At 55.5% G+C, this 25,239-nt stretch overlaps 1 long non-coding RNA gene across 1 annotated transcript; it reads right to left on the reverse strand.

Moving 5' to 3' along the window:
• Positions 1 to 4,455: 4,455 nt before the first annotated feature.
• On the reverse strand, positions 4,456 to 21,751 carry LOC115932690 (uncharacterized). Its single transcript, XR_010132095.1, has 5 exons — positions 21,691 to 21,751; positions 21,365 to 21,597; positions 5,882 to 5,939; positions 5,556 to 5,788; positions 4,456 to 4,781 (listed from the first exon to the last, which is right to left on the reverse strand). It is a non-coding gene; the product is annotated as an uncharacterized lncRNA (long non-coding RNA).
• Positions 21,752 to 25,239: the final 3,488 nt, after the last annotated feature.

Here is a 25,239-nt window from a genome sequence, read left to right on the forward strand (position 1 = left end):
GTCTGGAGAGGCCAATTTGAGGAGGCCCGGCCTCCGCCTCCCACATGGCGGCCTCTGCAGGCACAGCTGATTCTCCTGGCTGCATCTCCCGCCTCCCAGCAAGCTTTTTTGGCTCAGCTTCCGCCTGCGTTTGTAGACCCCGAAGTTTCTGCAACCAAGCTCTTCAGACCCACATCCCGCCTCCCAGTACCTGAACAGTCCCAGCTCCGGCTGGAGAACAGAGTCTGTAGGCCCCGCTGTTGCCTCCCAGGGGTGTCTCCAGACCCAGCTCTCGCCCCACCACGACCTCCCAGGCCCAAGTCGCTGCCTGCCTCCCAGCAGCCCGCGTGTGACCCTGCTCCTCCCTCATGGTGGCCTGTTGAGGCAGGGGCTCACGCTGACCTCTCTCAGCGTGGGAGGGGCCGGTGTGAGGCAAGGGCTCACGCTGACCTCTCTCAGCGTGGGAGGGGACGGTGTGAGGCAAGGGCTCACGCTGAACTCTCTCAGCGTGGGAGGGGCCGGTGTGAAGCAAGGGGCTCCCATGGACCTCTGTCAGTGTGGGAGGGGCCGGTGTGAAGCAAGGGGCTTCCATGGACCTCTGTCAGTGTGGGAGGGGCCGGTGTGAGGGAAGAGCTCACGGAGACCTCTCTCAGCGTGGGAGGGGCCGGTGTGAAGTAAGGGGCTCCCATGGACCTCTGTCAGTGTGGGAGGGGCCGGTGTGAAGCAAGGGGCTCCCATGGACCTCTGTCAGTGTGGGAGGGGCCGGTGTGAGGCAAGGGGCTCCCATGGACCTCTTGTCAGTGTGGGAGGGGCCGGTGTGAAGCAAGGGGCTCCCATGGACCTCTGTCAGTGTGGCAGGGGCCAGTGTGAGGCAAGGGGCTCACGCAGACCTCTCTCAGCGTGGGAGGGGCCGGTGTGAGGCAAGGGCTCACACTGACCTCTCTCAGCGTGGGAGGGGCCGGTGTGAGGCAAGGGGCTCACGCTGACCTCTCTCAACGTGGGAGGGGCCGGTGTGAGGCAAGGGGCTCACGCTGACCTCTCTCAGCGTGGGAGGGGCCGGTGTGAGGCAAGGGCTCATCCTGACCTCTCTCAGCGTGGGAGGGGCCGGTGTGAGGCAAGGGCTCACACTGACCTCTCTCAGCGTGGGAGGAGCCAGTGTGTGGCAGGGGCTCATGCCTCTGGGCAGGGTACCAGAGGCATGGGCATCAACAGGCCACCGTGAGGGAGGAGCTGGGCCACATGCGGGCTGCTGGGAGGCAGGCAGGGACTTGGCCCAGGGAGGCTGCCGTGGGGGCAAGAGCTGGGCCTGGAGAGGCCCCTGGGAGGCAAGAGCGGGACCTGCAGAGGCCACTCTCCAACCATTGCTGGGCCCATACAGGCCACCGGGCGGCAGGAATTAGGCCCGAAGAACTTGGCTGGAGAAAGTTCGGGACCTACAAAGGCGGTTGGGAGCTGGGCAGGAGTTGAGCCAAAAGAGCTTGCTTACTTGCTGGGAGGCACGGCCGGGAGACGCCGACTTCAGGACAACTTGGGCCTGCAGAGGTCACCGGGAGGCCCAAGCTTGGCGTGGAGGAGCCCACCGACCGGAGACCATTTGGGGCCTGCAGGTGCCATCGGAGTGCAGGAGCTCATCCTGGAAAGGCCACCGTGAGTCCTGACCTGGGCCTGGGGAGCTTGGCTTCAGGAAGCTGTGGGCTGACCAAGGATGCCAGGAGATGGGTAGGCACTGAGTCCAAAGAGGTTGTTGAGAGGCAGGAGTCGGGCCTGGAGACGCAGCCAGGAAGAGGAGCTTGGCCCGGAGAGGACGCCTGGAGGGTGCAAGTGGGTCTGGAGAGGCCGACTTGAGGAGGTTCTCAGCCCAGAGAGGCCGCCGGAAGGGAAAAACTGGGCCTGGAAAGGCTGTTGTGAGGAATGAGCCCCATGGGCCTGAAGAGGCCACTGGCAGGCGGGAGCTGGGTGTGTAGAAGCTGCTGAAAGGTTGGGAGCTTGGCTTGGGGGGTCCACAGTGAGGCAGATGCTGGGCCTGAAGAATCTACTGTCAGGTAGATGTTAGGACTGTAGAGGCCGACGGGAGGCAGAGGCTGGGCCTGGAGGGGCCAAGATGCAGGAGCTGGGCCGGCAGAGGCTGCAAAGAAGCACGAACTGGGCCTGGTGAGGTCAACTTGAGAAAGCTCAGGGCCTGGAGAGAAGGCTGGGAGGCAGGAGCTGGGTCTAAAGAGGCCATTGTAACGATGGAGCTGTGCCTGTGGAGGCTGTTGTGAGGCAGTAGGCTCATCTGCGGAGACTGCCGTGAGGTAGGGTATGGGCCTCAATAGGCCATTGTGAGTCATGAGCTTGGTCTGTAGAGGCTGACTGGAGAGAGTTCTGGGCCTGGCGAGGCTGCCGGGAGGTAGGAGCTGGGCCAAAAGATTTAAGCACATTTACGTTTATTAGGCACTTCATTTCCATTATTACACTGGAATATATAATAAAATAATTATAGAACTCACCATAATGTAGAATCAGTGGGCGTGTTAAGCTCATTTTCCTGAAACTGGATGGTCCCACCTGAGCGTGATGGGAGAAAGTGACAGATCAATAGGTATTAGATTCTCATAAGGACGGCGCAACCTAGATCCCTCACATGCACGGTTCACAACAGGGTGCGTTCTCCTATGAGAATCTAATGCTGCTGCTCATCTGAGAAGGTGGAGCTCAGGCGGGAATGTGAGCAAAGGGGAGTGGCTGTAAATACAGACGAAGCTTCCCTCACTCCCTCACTCGACACCACTCACCTCCTGCTGTGTGGCTCCTTACGGCTCCATGGCTCAGGGGTTGGGGACCCCTGCTCAAGTGCATCCAAAGTGACCCTTCCCACACCAGTCTTCATAGTGGTCAAGGGCAGCAACCACTTAGCTCCCAAGGCATGTGCCTCAGCTGGCATTTCGTCCCAATCAACAGTAAGTGGTAGCTTGAGTCATTGTGAGGTCACTTCCTGGAAATCACCAGCATCCCATTTCCCACTGGCAAAGAGCTCAGCACTGCCCCCTGGGAAACCAAACCTATGCCCAAATCCCATCTGTGTGGGTTTATCTCCTGGGACCCTTCCTAACATATTAGTCAGAGTCCAATCAGGAAGCATAAACCACTCAAAAGTTTAAAGTGGTAAAATTTAATACGGAGAATTATTCATTATAACAGGTGAACAGCATAATGAGAGATTGGCTAGCACAAAGTAAAGAGAACTCTAGAGAATACAGGACTAGCCCAGGCCAGGCATGGTGGCTCATGCCTGAAATTCCAGCAATTTGAGAAGCTAATGCACGAGGATTGCTTAAGGCCAGGAGCTGGAGACCGGTCTGGACAACACAGTGAGACCCTGTCTCTCTCCAAAAAAAAGAAAAAAGTTAGCTGGGAGTGGTGGTGCACACTTGTAGTCCCAGCTACTCGGAATGCTGAAGTTTGAGCCTGGGAGGTCAAGGCTGCAGCGAGGCATGATTATGCCACTACAGTCCAGCCTGGTGACAGAGCAAGACCCTGTCTCAAAGAACAAAACAACAAAAACCGTATACAGAGAGAAAAGAAATAGAGCCAATAAGCTGAGGAAAGATGTTGAAATGTGACAAGTAAAGTAACATGAGGTCTTTTGTCTATTTAAAATAATCAAACAAAAAATGACTTACTAAATTATAATACCCTGTGCTGGCAAAGGTGCAGTGAAATGGGCACTTTCTTATACTATGAGGGGTGTTTACATTTTGTATAAGCCTTCCCGGGTAAAGCCTGTCAATTTTTTAAAATAATGGAGACAGGGTCTCACCATACTGCCATACTGCCTCCTCCAACTCTTGGCCTCAAGCAATCCTCCTCTCTTAGCCTCCCAAAGTGCTAAGAGTATAGCTGGGAGGCACCCAAAACCCTGTCAATTTACATCAAGGGTAATGAGAATGTCCATTCACCATGACTCACAGTAATCTTACTTCTGGGGAGACAATTCAATCTAAACAAAAGGTCATCTGTACACACACAGTAAAAATCTGGGAGTAACTGAAGACAGAGTTGGTAAGTGAAATAAGAAACAGTTCTAAGAAATTAAACTATGGTATCAATAGGCACCTGGTATAAAAGGTCAGTTGATGTTAGCTGCTACTTTTTTGTTGTTTTGAGACAGGGTCTCACTCTGTCACCCAGGCTGGAGTGCAGAGGCCTGATCATGACTCACTGCAGTCTCAGCCTCCCTGGGCTTGAGTGATCCTCCCACCTCAGCCTCCCAAGTAGCTGGGACTACAGGAACGTGCCACCACACTAGGCTAATTCATGTATTTTTCTGTAGGGATGGTGACTCCCCCTTTGTTTCCAAGGCATATCGCAAACTCTTGGCCTCAAGCCATCCTCCTGCCTCAGCCTCCCAAAGTGTTGCGATTAGCAGTGTGAGCCACCACACCTGGCCAGCTGCTACTTTTAGCAATATTATTATTATTACGCTCAATTAAAAATTATTATTTTCAAGGATATGCAACAGTATGTATCCTACAGCGTAATTGTAAAAACATAAACAGTTGCCGTCCCTCAGTATACAGAATTAGTTACAGCCCCCCATCTCTGCATATACAAAAATCCATGCTTACTCACGTTTTGCTGTCACCCCTCTGGAATCCACATATACGAAAATACCAAATATTAGTTGGGCATAGTGGCAAGCAGCTGTAGTCTCAGCCACGTGGGATGTTGAGATGGGAGGATCGCTTCAGCCTGGAAGGTTGAGGCTGCAGTCAGCTGCGATAGCACTACAACCCTCCAGCCTTCGACAACAGAGGGAGACCCTGTCTCAGAAAAAAGAAAACAAAATAAAACAGGTTAGAAATTGTAATCAGGTCTGTTGGGCAAAATTCCATATAAGCATAGTATAAATTAATAAAGCAAATCGTGATAAATTAGTACGATTGACTTTCTGGAGTTTCTGACAATAAAAGTAAGGAAAATGCAGAACACAAAGACAGAGAGTAAAAAGAGAAATTAGGAAAGCATTCTACATGTTTAAGAGGAAGACACTGGCCGTGTTCGTGCAGCGGCAGTATGTCGTGACATGACATACTTTGGAGAGAAGTTAACAGATGAGGAAGTTGATAAAAATCATCAGAGAAGCAAAATACTGGTAGCGACACTCAAGGAAACCACGAAATTTCCATAACTTATGTCAGCAAAGTGGGAATATTGTACAGTGTGTGTTGAAGTTCCTATACAACATTGTTTATCTGCCGTTTGTTTGTTTATAAGGAATCTATATATTAAAACTTCTTCTTGCTGTCAAAAGAATATGTGTGAATAAGTCATTTTAACTTATTCTTCTGTTTTTCTTTATCTTCCTGCCATCATCCCACAGCCTTACTTTAGAAATTTTTTCTTTAGAAAATTGAACAAGCACCCCTTGTGGTGGCACATACCTCGAGGATGGGAGGCAGGGGTGGAAGGGTCACTTGAGGCCATTAGTTTGACACCAGCCTGGCCAACAAAGTGAGACCCCATGTCTGCAAAACAATTTAAAAATTAGCCAAGTATCGTCATGTATACCTACAGTCCCAGCTACCTCAACTTACGGAGAAAGTTCAGGGCCTGGAGAGAAGGCTGGGAGGCAGGAGCTGGGTCTAAAGAGGCCATTGTAACGATGGAGCTGTGCCTGTGGAGGCTGTTGTGAGGCAGTAGGCTCATCTGCGGAGACTGCCGTGAGGTAGGGTATGGGCCTCAATAGGCCATTGTGAGTCATGAGCTTGGTCTGTAGAGGCTGACTGGAGAGAGTTCTGGGCCTGGCGAGGCTGCCGGGAGGTAGGAGCTGGGCCAAAAGATTTAAGCACATTTACGTTTATTAGGCACTTCATTTCCATTATTACACTGGAATATATAATAAAATAATTATAGAACTCACCATAATGTAGAATCAGTGGGCGTGTTAAGCTTGTTTTCCTGAAACTGGATGGTCCCACCTGAGCGTGATCGGAGAAAGTGACAGATCAATAGGTATTAGATTCTCATAAGAACAGCGCAACCTAGATCCCTCACATGCACGGTTCACAACAGGGTGCGTTCTCCTATGAGAATCTAATGCTGCTGCTCATCTGAGAAGGTGGAGCTCAGGCGGGAATGTGAGCAAAGGGGAGTGGCTGTAAATACAGACGAAGCTTCCCTCACTCCCTCACTCGACACCACTCACCTGCTGTGTGGCTCCTTACGGCTCCATGGCTCAGGGGTTGGGGAGCCCTGCTCAAGTGCATCCAAAGCGACCCTTCCCACACCAGTCTTCATAGTAGTCAAGGGCAGCAACCACTTAGATCCCAAGGCGTGTGCCTCAGCTGGCATTTCATCACAATCAACAGTAAGTGGTAGCTTGAGTCGTTGTGAGGTCACTCCCTGGAAATCACCCTAACCCAGGGTCCTGACCCTAAAACCCTAACCCTGGGCCCTGACCCTAAAACCCTAACCCTGGGCCCTGACCCTAAAAACCTAACCCTGGGCCCAGGCCCTGATCCTAAAACCCTAACCCTGGGCCCTGGCCCTGACCCTAAAACCCTAACCCTGGGCCCAGGCCATGACCCTAAAACCCTAACCCTGGACACTGCCCCTAACCCTAAAACCCTAACCCTGGGCCCCGGCCCTGAGCCTAAAACCTTAACCCTGGGCCCTGGCACTGATCCTAAAACCCTAACCCTGGGCCCTGGCCCTGAGCCTAAAACCCTACCCCTGGGCACTGGCCCTGACCCTGAAACCCTAACCCAGGGCCCTGGCCATGAGCCTAAAACCATAACCCTCGGCCCTGGCCCTGAGCCTAAAACCCTAACCCTGGGCCCTGGCCCTGAGCATAAAACCCTAAGCCTGGACCCTGGCCCTGAGCCTAAAACCCTAACCCAGGACCCTGGCCCTGAACCTAAAACCATAACCGTGGGCCCTGGCCCTGTCTCAAAACCCTAACCCTCGGACATGGCCCTGAGCCTAAAACACTAACCCTGGGCCCTGGCCCTGAGCCTAAAACCCTAACCCTGGACCCTGGCCCTGAGCCTAAAACCCTAAACCTGGGCCCTGGCCCTCAGTCTAAAACCCTAACCCTGGGCCATGGCCCTGATCCTAAAACCCTAACCGTGTCCCCTGACCCTAAAACAAAAATAACCCTGGGCCCTGACCCTAAAACAACCCCAACCCTTGGCCCTAACACTAAAACAACCCTAACCCTGGGCCCTGACCCTAAAACAACCCTAACCCTGGGACCTGACCCTAAAACAACACTAACCCTGGGCCCTGACCCTAAAACAACACTAAACCTGGGCCCTGACACTAAAACAACCCTAACCATGGGCCCTGACCCTAAAACAACCCTAACCCTGGCCGCTGACACTAAAACAACCCTAACCCTGGGCCCTGACCCTACAACAACCCTAACCCTGGGCCCTGACCCTGAAACAACCCTAACCCTGGGCACTGACCCTGAATCAACCCTAATCCTGGGCCCTGACCCTGAAACAACCCTAACCCTGGGCCCTGACCCTGAAACAACCCTAACCCTGGGCCCTGACGCTGAAACAACCCTAAACCCGGGCCCTGACCCTGAAACAACCCTAACCCTGGGCCCTGACCCTGAAACAAACCTAACCCTGAGCCCTGCCCCTGAAACAACCCTAACCCTGGTCCCTGGCACTGACCCTAAAACAACCCTAAACCTGGACCCTGGCCCTGACGCTAAAATAACCCTAACCCTGGGCCATGGCCCTGAGCCAAAAACCCTAACCCTGGGCCCTGGCCCTGAGCCGAAAACCCTAACTCTGGGCCCTGACCCTAAAACAACCCTAACCCTGGTCCCTGGCCCTGACCCTAAAACAACCCTAACCCTGGGACCTGGCCCTGACCCTAAAACAAACCTAACCCTCGGCCCAGACCCTCAAACAACCCTAACCCTGGGCCCTGACCCTAAAACAAACATAACCTTGGGCCCTGACCCTAAAGCAACCCTAACCCTCGGCCCTGACCCTAAAACAACCCTAACCCTGGGCCCTGGCCCTGACCATAAAACAACCCTAACCCTGAGCCCAGGCCCTGACCCTAAAACAACCCTACCCCTGAGCCCTGGCCGTGACCCTAAAACAACCCTAACCCTGGGCCCTGGCCCTGACCCTAAAACAACCCTAATCCTCGGCCCTGGCCCTGACCCTAAAACAACCCTAACCCTGGGCCCTGGCCCTGACCCTAAAACAACCCTAAACCTGGGCCATGGCCCTGACCCTAAAACAACCTAACCCTGGGCCCTGACCCTAAAACAACCCTAACCCAGGGCCCTGACCCTAAAAAAACCCTAAACCTGGGCCCTGACCCTAAAACAACCCTAACCCTGGGCCCTGGCCTTGACCATAAAACAACCCTAACCCTGGGCCCTGACCCTAAAACAACCCTAACCCTGAGCCCTGGCTCTGACCCTAAAATAACCCTAACCCTGGGACCTGGCCATGAACCTAAAACAACCCTAAACCTGGGCCCTGGCCCTGACCCTAAAATAACCCTATCCCTGGGCCCAGGCCCTGAGCTAAAAACCCTAACCCTGGGACCTGGACCTGAGCCTAAAACCCTAACCCTGGGCCCTGGCCCTGAGCCTAAAACCCTAACCCTGGGCCCTAACACTAAAAGAACCATAACCCTGGGCCCTGACCCTAAAACAACCCTAAACCTACGCCCTGACCCTAAAACAACCCTAACCCTGGGAACTGACCCTAAAACAACCCTAACCCTGGGCCCTGACACTAAAATAAGCCTAACCCTCGGCACTCACCCTGTAACAAACCTAACCCTGGGCCCTGACCCTAAAACAAGCCTAACCCTGGGCCCTGACCCTAAAACAACCCTAACCCTGAGCCCTGACCCTGAAACAACACTAACCCTGGGACCTGACCCTGAAACAACCCTAACCCTGGGCCCTCACCCTGAAACAACCCTAACCCTGGGCCCTGACCCTGAAACAACCCTAACCCTAACCCTAACCCTAAAACAACCCTAACCCTGGGCCCTGACCCTAAAACAAGCCTAACCCTGGGCCCTGACCCTAAAACAACCCTAACCCTGGGCCCTGGCCCTGACCCTGAAACATCCCTAACCCTGGGCCCTGGCCCTGACCCTAAAACACCCATAGCCCTGAGCCCTGGCCCTGACCCTAAAACAACCCTAACCCTGGGCCCTGGCCCTGACCCTAAAACACCCCTAACCCTGGGCCCTGGCCCTGACCCTAAAGCAACCCTAACACTGGGCTCTGGCACTGAGCCTAAAACCCTAACCCTGGGCCCTGGACCTGAGCCTAAAACCCTAACCGTGGGCCCTGACCCTAAAACAAAACTAACTTTGGGCCCTGGCCCTGACCCTAAAACACCCCTAGCCCAGGGCCCTGGCCCTGACCCTAAAACAACCCTAACCCTGGGCCCTGGCCCTGACCCTAAAACAACCCTAACCATGGGCCCTCGCCCTGAGCCTAAAACCCTAACCCTGGGACCTGGCCCTGAGCCGAAAACCCTAATCTTGGGCTCTGGTCCTGAGCCTGAAACCCCAAACCGAGGCCCTGGCCCTGAGCCTAAAACCCTAACTCTGGGCCCTAGCCCTGAGCCTAAAACCCTAACCCTGGGCCCTAACCCTAAAACAACCATAACCCCGGGCCCTGACCCTAAAACAACCCTAACCCTTGGCCCTGACCCTAAAACAACCCCAACACTGGGCCCTGACCCTAAAACAACCCTAACCCTGGGCCCTGACCGTAAAACAACCATAAACCTGGGCGCTGGCCCTGACCCTAATACAACCCTAACCCTGGTCTCAGACCATAAAACAACCCTAACCCAGGGCCCTGATCCTAAAACAACCCTAATCCTGGGCCCTGACCCTAAAACAACCCTAACCCTGGGCCCTGAGCCTAAAACAACCCTAACCCTGGGCCCTGACCCTAAAACAACCCTAACCCTGGGTCCTGTCCCTAAAACAACCCTAACCCTGGGCCCTGTCCCTAAAACAACCCTAACCCTCGGCCCTGACCCTAAAACAACCCTAACCCTGGGCCATGACCCAAAAACAACCCTAACCCTGAGCCCTGACCATGAAACAACCCTAACCCTGGACCCTGACCCTGAAATGACCCTAACCCTGGGCCCTGACCCTGAAACAACCCTAACCCTGGGCCCTGACCCTGAAACACACCTAACCCCGGGACCTGACCCTGAAACAACCCTAACCCCGGGCCCTGACCCTGAAAAAACCCTAACCCAGCGCCCTGACCCTGAAACAACCCTAAACCTGGGCACTGACCCTAAAACCCTAACCCAGGGCCCTGGCCGTGACCCTAAAACCCTGTCCCTGGGCCCTGGCCCTGAGCCTAAAACCCTAACCCTGGGCCATGGCCCTGAGCCTAAAACCCTAACCCTGGACCCTGGCCCTGAGCCTAAAACCCTAACCCTGGGCCCTGGCCCTGAGACTAAAACCCTAACAATGGACCCTGGCCCTGAGCCGAAAACCCTAACCTGGGGCTCTGGCCCTGAGCCTGTAACCCCAAACCTGGGCCCTGGCCCTGAGCCTAAATCCCTAACCCTGGGCCCTGGCACTGAGCCTAAAACCCCCAACCTGGGCCCTAGCCCTAAAAGAACCATAATCCTGGGCCCTGACCCTAGAACAACCCTAAACCTGGGCCCTGACCCTAAAACAACCCTAACCCTGGGCCCTGACCCTAAAACAACCCTAACCCTGGCCCCTGACCCTAAAACAACCATAATCCTGGGCCCTGGCCCTGACCCTAAAACATCCCTAACCCTGGGACCTGGCCATGACCCTAAAACAACGCTAACCCTGTTCCCTGGCTCTGACCCTAAAACAACCCTAAACCTGAGCCCTGGCCATGAGCCTAAAACCCTAAACCTGGGCCCTGGCCCTGAGCCTAAAACCCTAACCCTGGGCCCTGGACCTGAGCCTAAAACCCTAACCCTGGGCCCTGACCCTAAAACAACACTAACTTTGGGCCCTGGCCATGACCCTAAAACACCCCTAGCCCTGGGCCCTGGCCCTGACCCTAACACAACCCTAACCCTGGGCCCTGGACGTGACCCTAAAACAACCTTAACCCTGGGCCCTGACCCTGAGCCTAAAACCCTAACAGTGGGACCTGGGCCCTGACCCTAAAACCCTAACCCTGGCCCTGGGCCCTGACCCTAAAACCCTAACCCTGTGCCCTGGGCCCTGACCCAAGAACCCTAACCCTGGGCCCTGGGCCCTGACACTAAAACCCTAACCCTGGGACCTTGCCCTGACCCTAAAACCCTAACCATGGGCCCTGGCCCTGACCCTAAAACCCTAACCTTGGGTCCTGGCCCTGACCCTAAAACCCTAACACTGGGCCCTGACCCTAAAACCCTAACCCTGGGCCCTGACCCTAAAACCCTAAACCTGGGCCCTGACCCTAAATCCCTACCCCTGTGCCCTGACCCTAAAACCCTAACCCTGGGCCCTGGCCCTGACCCTAAAACCCTAACCCTGGGCCCTGCCCCTGAGCCTAAAACCCTAACCCTGGGCCCTGGCCCAGAACCTAAAACCCTAACTCTGGGCCCTGGCCCCGAGTCTAAAACCCTAACCCTGGGTCCTGGCCCTGAGCCTGAAACCCCAAACCTGGGCCCCGGCCCTACGGCTAAAACCCTAACCCTGGGCCCTGGCCCTGAGCCTAAAACCCAAACCCTGGGCCCTAACCCTAAATGAACCATAACCCTGGGCCCTAACCCAAAAAGAACCATAACCCTGGTCCCTGACCCTAAAACAACCCTAACCCTGGGCCATGACCCTAAAACAACCCTAACCCTGGGCCCTGACCCTAAAACAACCCTAACCCTGGGCCCTGACCCTAAAACAACCATAACCCTGGGCCCTGGCCCTGACCCTAAAACAACCCTAACCCTGGGACCTGGCCATGACCCTAAAACATCCCTAACCCTGGGACCTGGCCATGACCCTAAAACAACGCTAACCTTGTTCCCTGGCTCTGACCCTAAAACAACCCTAAACCTGAGCCCTGGCCATGAGCCTAAAACCCTAAACCTGGGCCCTGACCCTGAGCCTAAAACCCTAACCCTGGGCCCTGGACCTGAGCCTAAAACCCTAAACCTGGGCCCTGACCCTAAAACAACCCTAACTTTGGGCCCTGGCCATGACCCTAAAACACCCCTAGCCCTGGGCCCTGGCCCTGACCCTAACACAACCCTAACCCTGGGCCCTGGCCGTGACCCTAAAACAACCCTAACCCTGGGCCCTGACCCTGAGCCTAAAACCCTAACCCTGTGCCCTGGGCCCTGACCCAAGAACCCTAACCTTGGGCCCTGGGCCCTGACCCTAAAACCCTAACCCTGGGACCTTGCCCTGACCCTAAAACCCTAACCATGGGCCCTGCCCCTGAGCCTAAAACCCTAACCATGGGCCCTGGCCCAGAACCTAAAACCCTAACTCTGGGCCCTGGCCCTGAGTCTAAAACCCAAACCCTGGGCCCTGGCCCTGACCCTAAAACCCTAACCCTGGGCCCTGGCCCTTACCCTAAAACCCTAACCCTGTGCCCTGGCCCTGATCATTAAACCCTAACCGTGGGCCCTGACGCTAAAACAACCCAAAAACGGGGCCCTGACACTAAAACAACCCTAACCATGGGCCCAGACCCTAAAACAACCCTAAACCTGGGCCCTTACCCTAAAAAAACCCTAACCCTGGGCCCTGACCCTAAAACAACCCTAACCCTGGGCCCTGGCCCTGAGCCGAAAACCCTAACCTTGGGCTCTGGCCCTGAGCCTGAAACCCCAACCCTGGGCCCCGGCCCTGCGGCTAAAACCCTAACCCTGGGCCCTGGCCCTGAGCCTAAAACCCTAACCCTGGGCCCTAACCCTAAATGAACCATAACCCTGGGCCCTAACCCTAAAAGAACAATAACCCTGGTCCCTGACCCTAAAACAACCCTAAACCTGGGCCCTGACCCTAAAACAACCCTAACCCTGGGCCCTGACCCTAAAACAACCCTAACCCTGGGCCCTGACCCTAAAACAACCGTAACCCTGGACCCTGGCCCTGACCCTAAAACAACCCTAACCCTGGGACCTGGCCATGACCCTAAAACAACCCTAACCCTGGGCCCTGGCCCAGACCCTAAAACAACCCTAAAGCTGGGCCCTGGCCCTGAGCCTAAAACCCTAACCCTGGGCCCTGGACCTGAGCCTAAAACCCTAACCCTGGGCCATGAACCTAAAACAACCCTAACTTTGGGCCCTGGCCCTGACCCTAAAACAACCCTAACCCTGGGCACTGGCCCAGACCCTAAAACAACGCTAACCCTGGGCCCTGGCCCTGACCCTATAACAACCCTAACCCAGGGCCCTGACCCTAAAACAACCCTTACCCTGGGCCCTGACCGTAAAGCCCTAACCCCGGGCCCCGGGCCCTGCCACTAAAGCCCTAACCCCGGGCCCTGGGCCCAGCCCCTAAAGCCTTAACCCCGGGCCCCGGGCCCTGGCCCTAAAGCCCTAACCCCCGGCCCCGGGCCCTGGCCCTAAAGCCCTAACCCCGGGCCCGGGGCCCTGGCCCTAAAGCCCTAACAATGGGCCGCGGGCCCTGGCCTTAAAGCCCTAACCCTGGGCCCCGGGCCCTGGCCCTAAAGCCCTAACCCTGGGCCCTGGCCCTGAGCCTAAAACCCTAACCTTGGGCCCTGGCCCTGAGACGAAAACCCTAACCTTGGGCTCTGGCCCTGAGCCTGTAACCCAAACCTGGGCCCTGGCCCTGAGCCTAAAACAATAACCACGGGCCCTAGCCCTAAAAGAACCATAATCCTCTGCCCTGACCCTAAAACAACCCTAACCGTAGGCCCTGACCCAAAAACAACCCTAACCCTGGGCCCTGACCCTAAAACAACCCTAACCCTGGCCCAGGACCCTAAACAACCATAATCCTGGGCCCTGGCCCTGACCCTAAAACAACCCTAACCCTGGGACCTGGCCATGACCCTAAAACAACCCTAACACTGGGCCCTGGCCCTGACCCTAAAACAACCCTAAACCTGGGCCCTGGCCCTGAACCTAAAACCCTAACCCTGGGCCCTGGACCTGAGCCTAAAACCCTAACGCTGGGCCCTGGCCCTGACCCTAAAACCCTAACGCTGGGCCCTGGCCCTTACCCTAAAACCCTAACCCTGGGCCCTGGCCCTGATCATTAAACCCTAACCGTGGGCCCTGACGCTAAAACAACCCAAAACCGGGGCCCTGACACTAAAACAATCCTAACCATGGGCCCTGACCCTAAAACAACCCTAAACCTGGGCCCTTACCCTAAAAAAACCCTAACCCTGGGCCCTGACCCTAAAACAACCCTAACCCTGGGCCCTGGCACTGAGCCGAAAACCCTAACCTTGGGCTCTGGCCCTGAGCCTGAAACCCCAACCCTGGGCCCCGGCCCTACGGCTAAAACCCTAACCCTGGGCCCTGGCCCTGAGCCTAAAACCCTAACCCTGGGCCCTAACCCTAAATGAACCATAACCCTGGGCCCAAACCCAAAAAGAACCATAACCCTGGTCCCTGACCCTAAAACAACCCTAACCCTGGGCCCTGACCCTAAAACAACCCTAACCCTGGGCCCTGACCCTAAAACAACCCTAACCCTGGGCCCTGACCCTAAAACAACCGTAACCCTGGGCCCTGGCCCTGACCCTAAAACAACCCTAACCCTGGGACCTGGCCATGACCCTAAAACATCCCTAACCCTGGGACCTGGCCATGACCCGAAAACAACGCTAACCCTGTTCCCTGGCTCTGACCATAAAACAACCCTAAACCTGAGCCCTGGCCATGAGCCTAAAACCCTAAACCTGGGCCCTGGCCCTGAGCCTAAAACCCTAACCCTGGGCCCTGGACCTGAGCCTAAAACCCTAAACCTGGGCCCTGACCCTAAAACAAACCTAAATTTGGGCCCTGGCCATGACCCTAAAACACCCCTAGCCCTGGGCCCTGGCCCTGACCCTAACACAACCCTAACCCTGGGCCCTGGCCGTGACCCTAAAACAACCCTAACCCTGGGCCCTGACCCTGAGCCTAAAACCCTAACAGTGGGACCTGGGCCCTGACCCTAAAACCCTAACCCTGTGCCCTGGGCCCTGACCCAAGAACCCTAACCCTGGGCCCTGGGCCCGGACCCTAAAACCCTAACCCTGGGACCTTGCCCTGACCCTAAAACCCTAACCATGGGCCCTGGCCCTGACCCTAAAACCCTAACCTTGGGTCCTGGCCCTGACCCTAAAACCCTAACACTGGGCCCTGACCCTAAAACCCTAACCCTGGGCCCTGACCCTAAAACCCTAAACCTGGGCCCTGACCCTAAATCCCTACCCCTGTGCCCTGACTCTCAAACCCTAACCCTGGGCCCTGGTCCTGACCCTAAAACACTAACCCTGGGCCCTGCCCCTGAGCCTAAAACCCTAACCATGGGCCCTGGCCCAGAACCTAAAACCCTAACACTGGGCCCTGGCCCTGACCCTAAAACCCTAACCCTGGGCCCTGGCCCTTACCCTAAAACCCTAACCCTGGGCACTGGCCCTGATCATTAAACCCTAACCGTGGGCCCTGACACTAAAACAACCCAAAACCGGGGCCCTGACACTAAAACAACCCTAACCATGGGCCCTGACACTAAAACAACCCTAAACCTGGGCCCTTACCCTAAAAAAACCCTAACCCTGGGCCCTGACCCTAAAACAACCCTAACCCTGGGCCCTGACCCTAAAACAACCCTAACCCTGGGCCCTGACCCTAAAACAACCCTAACCCTGGGCCCTGACCCTAAAACAACCGTAACCCTGGACCCTGGCCCTGACCCTAAAACAACCCTAACCCTGGGACCTGGCCATAACCCTAAAACAACCCTAACCCTGGGCCCTGGCCCAGACCCTAAAACAACCCTAAAGCTGGGCCCTGGCCCTGAGCCTAAAACCCTAACCCTGGGCCCTGGACCTGAGCCTAAAACCCTAACCCTGGGCCATGAACCTAAAACAACCCTAACTTTGGGCCCTGGCCCTGACCCTAAAACAACCCTAACCCTGGGCACTGGCCCAGACCCTAAAACAATGCTAACCCTGGGCCCTGGCCCTGACCCTATAACAACCCTAACCCAGGGCCCTGACCCTAAAACAACCCTTACCCTGGGCCCTGACCGTAAAGCCCTAACCCCGGGCCCCGGGCCCTGCCCCTAAAGCCCTAACCCTGGGCCCCGGGCCCAGCCCCTAAAGCCATAACCCCGGGCCCCAGGCCCTGGCCCTAAAGCCCTAACCCCCGGCCCCGGGCCCTGGCCCTAAAGCCCTAACCCCGGGCCCGGGGCCCTGGCCCTAAAGCCCTAACAATGGGCCGCGGGCCCTGGCCTTAAAGCCCTAACCCTGGGCCCCGGGCCCTGGCCCTAAAGCCCTAACCCTGGGCCCTGGCCCTGAGCCTAAAACCCTAACCTTGGGCCCTGGCCCTGAGACGAAAACCCTAACCTTGGGCTCTGGCCCTGAGCCTGTAACCCAAACCAGGGCCCTGGCCCTGAGCCTAAAACAATAACCATGGGCCCTAGCCCTAAAAGAACCATAATCCTCTCCCTGACCCTAAAACAACCCTAACCGTAGGCCCTGACCCAAAAACAACCCTAACCCTGGGCCCTGACCCTAAAACAACCCTAACCCTGGCCCCTGACCCTAAACAACCATAATCCTGGGCCCTGGCCCTGACCCTAAAACAACCCTAACCCTGGGACCTGGCCATGACCATAAAACAACCCTAACCCTGGGCCCTGGCCCTGACCCTAAAACAACCCTAAACCTGGGCCCTGGCCCTGAACCTAAAACCCTAACCCTGGGCCCTGGACCTGAGCCTAAAACCCTAACCCTGGGCCCTCAACCTAAAACAACCCTAACCCTGGGCCCTGGCCCTGACCCTAAAACAACCATAACCCTGGGCCCTGGCCCTGACCCTAAAACAACGCTAACCCTGGGCCCTGGCCCTGACCCTGTAACAACCCTAACCCTTGGCCCTGACCCTAAAACAACCCTAACCCTGGGCCCTGACCCTAAAGCCCTAACCCTGGGACCCGGGCCCTGGTCCTAAAGCCCTAACCCTGGGCCCCGGGCCCTGACCCTAAAGCCCTAACCCTCGGACCAGGGCCCTGACCCTAAAGCCCTAACCCTGGGACCAGGGCCCTGCCCTAAAGCCCTAACCCTGGGCCCTGACCCTAAAACAACCGTAACCCAGGTCCGTGACCCTAAAACAACCCTAACCCTGGGCCCTCACCCTATAACAAACCTAAACCTGGGCCCTGACCCTAAAACAAGCCTAAACCTGGGCCCTGACCCTAAAACAACCCTAACCCTGAGCCCTGACCCTGAAACAACCCTAACGCTGGGACCTGACCCTGAAACAACCCTAACCCAGGGCCCTGACCCTGAAACAACCCTAACCCTGGGCCCTGACCCTAAAACAACCCTAACCCTGGGCCCTGACCCTAAAGCCCTAACCCTGGGCCCCGGGCCCTGGTCCTAAAGCCCTAACCCTGGGCCCCGGGCACTGACCCTAAAGCCCTAACCCTGGGACCAGGGCCCTGACCTTAAAGCTCTAACCATGGGCCCTGACCCTAAAACAACCGTAACCCAGGGCCCTGACCCTAAAACAACCCTAACCCTTTGCCCTGACCCTAAAGCCCTAACCCTGGGCCCCGGGCCCTGGTCCTAAAGCCCTAACCCTGGGCCCCGGGCACTGACCCTAAAGCCCTAACCCTGGGACCAGGGCCCTGACCTTAAAGCTCTAACCATGGGCCCTGACCCTAAAACAACCGTAACCCAGGGCCCCGACCCTAAAACATCCCTAACCCTTTGCCCTGACAGTAAAACAACCGTACCCATGGGGGCTGACCCTAAAAGAACCCTAACCCTGCGCCCTGACCCTAAAACAACCCTAACCCTGGGCCCTGACCCTAAAACAACCCTAACCCTGGGCCCTGACCCTAAAACAACCCTAACCCTGGGCCCTGAACCTAAAATAAGCCTAACCCTTGGCCCTCACCCTATAACAAACCAAACCCTGGGCGCTGACCCTAAAACAAGCCTAACCCTGGGCCCTGACCCTAAAACAACCCTAACCCTGAGCCCTGACCCTGAAACAACCCTATCCCTGGGAACTGACCCTGAAACAACCCTAACCCTGGGCCCTGACCCTGAAACAACCCTAACCCTGGGCCCTGACACTGAAACAACCCTAACCCTGAGCCCTGACCCTGAAACAACCCTAACCCTGGGAACTGACCCTGAAACAACCCTAACCCTGGGCCCTGACCCTGAAACAACCCTAACCCTGGGCCCTGACACTGAAACAACCCTAACCCTGGGCCCTGACCCTGAAACAACCCTAACCCTGGGCCCTGACCCTGAAACAACCCTAATCCTGGGCCCTGACCCTGAAACAACCCTAACCCTGGGCCATGAACCTGAAGCAGCCCTAACCCTGGGCCCTGAAACAACCCTAACCCTGGGCCCTGGCCCTGAGCCTAAAACCCTATCCTTGGGCCCTGCCCCGAGCCTGAAACCCCAACCCTGGGCCCCGGCCCTGCGGCTAAAACCCTAACCCTGGGCCCTGACCCTGAGCCTAAAACCCTAACCATGGGCCCTGGACCTGAGCCTAAAACCCTAACCCTGGGCCATGAACCTAAAACAACCCTAACTTTGGGCCCTGGCCCTGACCCTAAAACAACCCTAACCCTGGGCACTGGCCCTGACCCTAAAACAATGCTAACCATGGGCCCTGGCCCTGACCCTATAACAACCCTAACCCAGGGCACTGAACATAAAACAACCCTTACCCTGGGCCCTGACCGTAAAGCCCTAACCCTGGGCACCGGGCCCTGGTCCTAAAGCCCTAACCCTGGGCCCCGGGCCCTGACCGTAAAGCCCTAAGCCTGGGACCAGAGCCCTGACCCTAAAGCCCTAACCCTTGGCCCGGACCCTAAAACAACCGTAACCCAGGGCCGTGACCCTAAAACAACCCTAACCCTGGGCCCTCACCCTAAAACAACACTAACCCTGGGCCCTGACCCTAAAACAACCCTAACCCTGGGCCCTGACCCTGAGACAACCCTAACCCTTGGCCCTGACACTAAAACAACCCTAACCCTGAGCTCTGACACTGAAACAACCCGAACCCTGGGCGCTGACCCTGAAACAACCCTACCCCTGGGCGCTGACCCTGAAACAACCCAACCCATGGGCCCTGACCCTGAAACAACCCTAACCCAGGGCCTTGACCCTGACACAACCCTAACCCTGGGCCCTGACCCTGAAACAAACGGAACCCTGGGCCCTGACCCGAAAACAACCCTAATCCTGGGCACTGAGAATAAAACAACCCTAACCCTGGGCCCTGACCCTAAAACAACCCTAACCCTGGGCCCTGAGCCTAAAACCTTAACCCTGGGCCTTGACCCTGAGCCTAAAACCCTATCCCTGGTCCCTGACCCTGAGCCTAAACCTCTAACCCTGGGCCCTGACCCTGAGCCAAAAACCCTAACCCTGGGTCCTGGCCCTGAGCCTGAAACCTAAACCCTGGGCCCTGGCCCTGAGCCTAAAACCTTAACCCTGTGCCCTGGTCCTGAGCCGAAAACCCTAACCTTGGGCTCTGGCCCTGAGCCTGAAACCCCAACCCTGGGCCCTGGCCCTGAGCCTAAAACCCTAACCCTGGGCCCTGGCCCTGTGCCTAAAACCCTAAACCTGGGCCCTAACCTTAAGGAACCATAACCCGGGGCCCTGACCCTAAAACAACCCTAACCCTGGGCCCTGACCCTAAAACAACATTCACCCTGGGCCCTGACCCTAAAACAACACAAACCCTGGGCCCTGACCCTAAAACAACCATAACCCTGGGCCTTGGCCCTGACCCTAAAACAACCCTAACCCTGGGAAATGGCCATGACCCTAAAACAACCCTAACCCTGGGCCCTGACCCTGAAACAACCCTAACCCTGGGCACTGACCCTGAAACAACCCTAACCCTGGGCCCTGACCCTGAAACAACCCTAACCCTGGGCCCTGACCTTGAAACAACCCTAAACCTGGGCCCTGAGCCTAAAACCCTAACCCTGGGCCCTGGCCCTGAGCCTAAAACCCTAACCCTGGGCCCTGGCCCTGAGCCTGAAACCCTAACCCTGGACCCTGACCCTAAAACAACCCTAACCCTGGGCCCTGACCCTAAAATAACCCTAACCCTGGGCCCTGACCCTAAAACAACCCTAACCCTGGGCCCTGACCCTAAAACAACCCTAACCCTGGGCCCTGGCCCTGACCCTAAAACCCTAACCCTGGGCCCAGGCCCTGACCCTAAAACCCTAACCCTGGGCACTGGCCCTAACCCTAAAACCCTAACCCTGGGCCCTGGCCCTGAGCCTAAATCCCTAACCCTGGGCCCTGGCCCTGAGCCTAAAACCCTAACCCTGGGCCCTGACCCTAAAACAACCCTAAATTTGGGCCCTGGCCCTGACCCTAAAACGCCCCTAGCCCTGGGCCCTGGCCCTGACCCTAAAACAACCCTAACCCTGGGCCCTGGCCCTGACCCTAAAACAACCCTAACCCTGGGCCCTGGCCCAAATTGTAATGAGGTCTGTTGGGCAAAATTCCGTATAAGCATAGTATAAATTAATAAAGCAAATCGTGATAAATTAGTACGATTGACTTTCTGGAGTTTCTGACAATAAAAGTAAGGAAAATGCAGAACACAAAGACAGAGAGTAAAAAGAGAAATTAGGAAAGCATTCTACATGTTTAATAGGAAGACACTGGCCGTGTTCGTGCAGCGGCAGTATGTCGTGACATGACATACTTTGGAGAGAAGTTAACAGATGAGGAAGTTGATAAAAATCATCAGAGAAGCAAAATACTGGTAGCGACACTCAAGGAAACCACGAAATTTCCATAACTTATGTCAGCAAAGTGGGAAGATTGTACAGTGTGTGTTGAAGTTCCTATACAACATTGTTTATCTGCCGTTTGTTTGTTTGTAAGGAATGTATATACTAAGAGTTCTTCTTGCTGTCAAAAGAATATGTGTGAATAAGTCATTTTAACTTATTCTTCTGTTTTTCTTTTATCTTCCTGCCATCATCCCACAGCCTTACTTTAGAAATTTTTTCTTTAGAAAATTGAACAAGTGCCCCTTGTGGTGGCACATACCTCGAGGATGGGAGGCAGGGGTGGAAGGGTCACTTGAGGCCATTAGTTTGACAGCAGCCTGGCCAACAAAGTGAGACCCCATGTCTGCAAAACAATTTAAAAAGTAGCCAAGTATCGTCATGTATACCTACAGTCCCAGCTACCTCAACTTACGGAGAAAGTTCAGGGCCTGGAGAGAAGGCTGGGAGGCAGGAGCTGGGTCTAAAGAGGCCATTGTAACGATGGAGCTGTGCCTGTGGAGGCTGTTGTGAGGCAGTAGGCTCATCTGCGGAGACTGCCGTGAGGTAGGGTATGGGCCTCAATAGGCCATTGTGAGTCATGAGCTTGGTCTGTAGAGGCTGACTGGAGAGAGTTCTGGGCCTGGCGAGGCTGCCGGGAGGTAGGAGCTGGGCCAAAAGATTTAAGCACATTTACGTTTATTAGGCACTTCATTTCCATTATTACACTGGAATATATAATAAAATAATTATAGAACTCACCATAATGTAGAATCAGTGGGCGTGTTAAGCTTGTTTTCCTGAAACTGGATGGTCCCACCTGAGCGTGATGGGAGAAAGTGACAGATCAATAGGTATTAGATTCTCATAAGAACAGCGCAACCTAGATCCCTCACATGCACGGTTCACAACAGGGTGCGTTCTCCTATGAGAATCTAATGCTGCTGCTCATCTGAGAAGGTGGAGCTCAGGCGGGAATGTGAGCAAAGGGGAGTGGCTGTAAATACAGACGAAGCTTCCCTCACTCCCTCACTCGACACCACTCACCTGCTCTGTGGCTCCTTACGGCTCCATGGCTCAGGGGTTGGGGACCCCTGCTCAAGTGCATCCAAAGCGACCCTTCCCACACCAGTCTTCATAGTAGTCAAGTGCAGTAACCACTTAGCTCCCAAGGCGTGTGCCTCAGCTGGCATTTCATCACAATCAACAGTAAGTGGTAGCTTGACTCGTTGTGAGGTCTCTTCCTGGAAATCACCCTAACCCTGGGCCCCGGGCCCTGACCCTAAAACCCTAACCCTGGGCCCAGGGCCCGGACCCTGAAGCCCTAACCCTGGGCCCCGGGCCCTGGCCCTGAAGCCCTAACACTGGGCCCCGGGCCCTGACCCTGAAGCCCTAACCCTGGGCCCCGGGCCCTGACCCTGAAGCCCTAACCCTGTGCCCCGGGCCCTGGCCCTGAAGCCCTAACCCTGGGCCCCGGGCCCTGATCCTAAAACCCTAACCCTGGGCCCCGGGCCCTGACCCTGAAGCCCTAACCCTGGGCCCCGGGCCCTGGCCCTGAAGCCCTAACCCTGGGCCCCGGGCCGTGATCCTGAAGCCCTAACCCTGGGCCCCGGTCCCTGACCCTAAAACTCTAACCCTGGGCCCTGGGCCCTGACCCTAAAACCCTAACACTGGGCCCTGGGCCCTGACCCTAAGACCCTAACCCTGGGCCCTGGCCCTGACCCTAAAACCCTAACCCTGGGCCCTGACCCTAAAATCCTAACCCTGGGCCCTGACCCTAAAACCCTAACCCTTCGCCCTGACCCTAAATCCCTGACCCTGGGCCCTGACCCTAAAGCCCTAACCCTTCGCCCTTACCCTAAATCCCTAACCCTTCGCCCTTACCCTAAAACCCTAACCCTTCGCCCTTACCCTAAAACCCTAACCCTTCGCCCTTACCCTAAAACCCTAACCCTAACCCTAGTGAGCCTAGACCACACATTGCACTCCAGCCTGGGTGACAGAGCATGACTCTGTCTCAAAAAAAAAAAAAAGAAGAAGAAAAGACAGAGAAAAGAAAGCCAACAAGACACCATTAGGCAAACCATTGTCAGGTTATGGGAGTTTGAGAAGGAAAGTAGAGAAAGGAGAAGAAAGCTTATTTAAAGAATGGCTGAAGACTGCCTAAATCATGGGAAAGATTTGGACATCTAAATCCATGAAGCTTAAAGATTCCTAAAGAGGTTCAAACCAAATAGATACTCACCAAGTCACAATATAATCAAATAGTCAAAAGTTAAAGAAACTTTGCAGGTCAGGACAGAATCGAATAATACATTCAAAGTGCTGAAAGAAAAAAAGTGCCAGCAACTAATACTATGTCTGACAAAGCTGTCCTTCAGAGAGAAAAAAGAAATAACGTGCTTCCTCGACAAACAAAGCTGAGGGCATTCAGGACCACTAGGTCTACCTTAAAAAAATGCTTAACGGAGTTTTTCAAGTAAAAATGAATGAAGTTGGGAGCAGTGGCTCATGCCCGTAATCCCATTTTGGGAGGCTGAGGTGGGTGGATCACCTGAGGTCGGGAGGTCAAGACCAGCCTGGCCAACATGGCAAAACCCCACCCCCAGTAAAAATACAAAAAATTAGCCAGGTATGAAGGCCACTGAGATCGTGCCACTGCACTCCAGCCTGGGTGACAAGAGACAAACTACATTTCAAAAACAAAAAAACAAACAAAAAAAACAAAACTTGAGGCCTGGCCTTCTGCTCCTCTCCAACCCCCACTTCTCTGGGCCCAAGCCACCTGGGCTGAGGAGGGGGTGAGGTGTGAGCCCCTGCCAGGAACTCCCTGCCCGGACCAAGTACTCGGCCCCCAGGCCTGCATTCAGTGAGGCCTCCCGTGGCGTCAGCATGTTCGTGTGGAGGAATGTGGAAGGTCACTCTGTGGCCGTGTTCCCCTGGTACTCCATCCCCTTCCTGACCCCTCCCTGCAGCCACACGAGGCCCAGCAACCTGCCAGTTACTCAGTGGCCTCCAACCAGAGAAAACAACCTGCCAAGTTGGCAGCTGTTGCTCATGAGCATCCACCAGGTGGCACAGGGAGTGTTGACCCTGGGCGGCCCCCTGGAGCCACCTGCCCTGAAAGCCCAGGGCCCGCAACCCCACACACTTTGGGGGTGGTGGAACCTGTTAAAAGCTCACCTCTCACCATGGAGGAGGAGCCCTGGGCCCCTCAGGGGAGTCCCTGCTGGACAGTGAGACAGAGAATGACCATGATGATGCTTTCCTCTCCATCATGTCTCCTGACACCCAGTTGCCTCTACCACTCAGATGATGTCAGGCCCAGTCCCTCAGTGCCCTGCGCAAGGAACAGGACTCATCTTCTGAGAAGGATGGACGCAGCCCCAACAAATGGGACAAGGACCACATCGGTGGCCCATGAGTGGCGGTCATGATCTTCAGCAAGCGGCACCAGGCCCTGGCAGGGCGCACCAGGGTCACTCCAACCAGGATATCCGGACCGTCAGCCAGATGCTGACTCTGGCCCAAAGACTTCTACTCAGTATGGAGCTCCAGGCCACTTTGCAGCCCCTGGTGAGGGAGGTGTACATACCATGAATTGTGGGACCTTCAGAGCTTTTCACTTTTCGGAAAATAGCTCCTGTTGGGGCTACAAGATGGAGTGTGAAGAGGGCCTTGGGCCACAGGGAGGTGCCTGTGGACTAGGGGGAGTTCATGCACCCCTTCTTTCCCCAGAGGGGCTGGACTCAGGTGAGTATGGGGGTGGGGGCTCCTGCACTTCGACACAGGCAGCGGGAGGGTTTTCTCCCCATTCCCTCTGCACTCCCAACTTGAGCTATACTTTTTAAGAAAGTGATTCACCCTGCCTTTGCCCCCTTCCCCAGAACAGAACACGTTGATCATGGGCGATATTTTTCATTGTGCCAAACAGTTGCCATGACCGTCATTAAACCTGTTTAACACCAAATAATAAGGAAAATAAAATAAAAAATTCGGGCTTGGTGCAGAAACTCACCCCAAATAAATCACCTACCAAAATATTTACATAATGGTGGAAATATTCCAAAATTCAATATTTTGGGATTTATACACAAAAGATAAACAAATTAGAGGCCAAGAGGCTGCCAGAAGGGAAAAACGGGGCCTGGGAAGGCCGTTGTGAGGAATGAGCTGGGCCTAAAGAGGCCACTGGCAGGCGGGAGCTGGGCCTGCCGAAGCGGCCGAGAGGCAGGAGCTTTGGACTCGGGAGGCCGCAATGAGGCGAGAGCTAGCTGGGCATGGAGAGTCCGCTGTGAGTCCGCTGTGAGT

This window comes from Gorilla gorilla, chromosome 20 (genome assembly GCF_029281585.2).
Source record: "Gorilla gorilla gorilla isolate KB3781 chromosome 20, NHGRI_mGorGor1-v2.1_pri, whole genome shotgun sequence".
Taxonomy (NCBI): domain Eukaryota; kingdom Metazoa; phylum Chordata; class Mammalia; order Primates; family Hominidae; genus Gorilla; species Gorilla gorilla.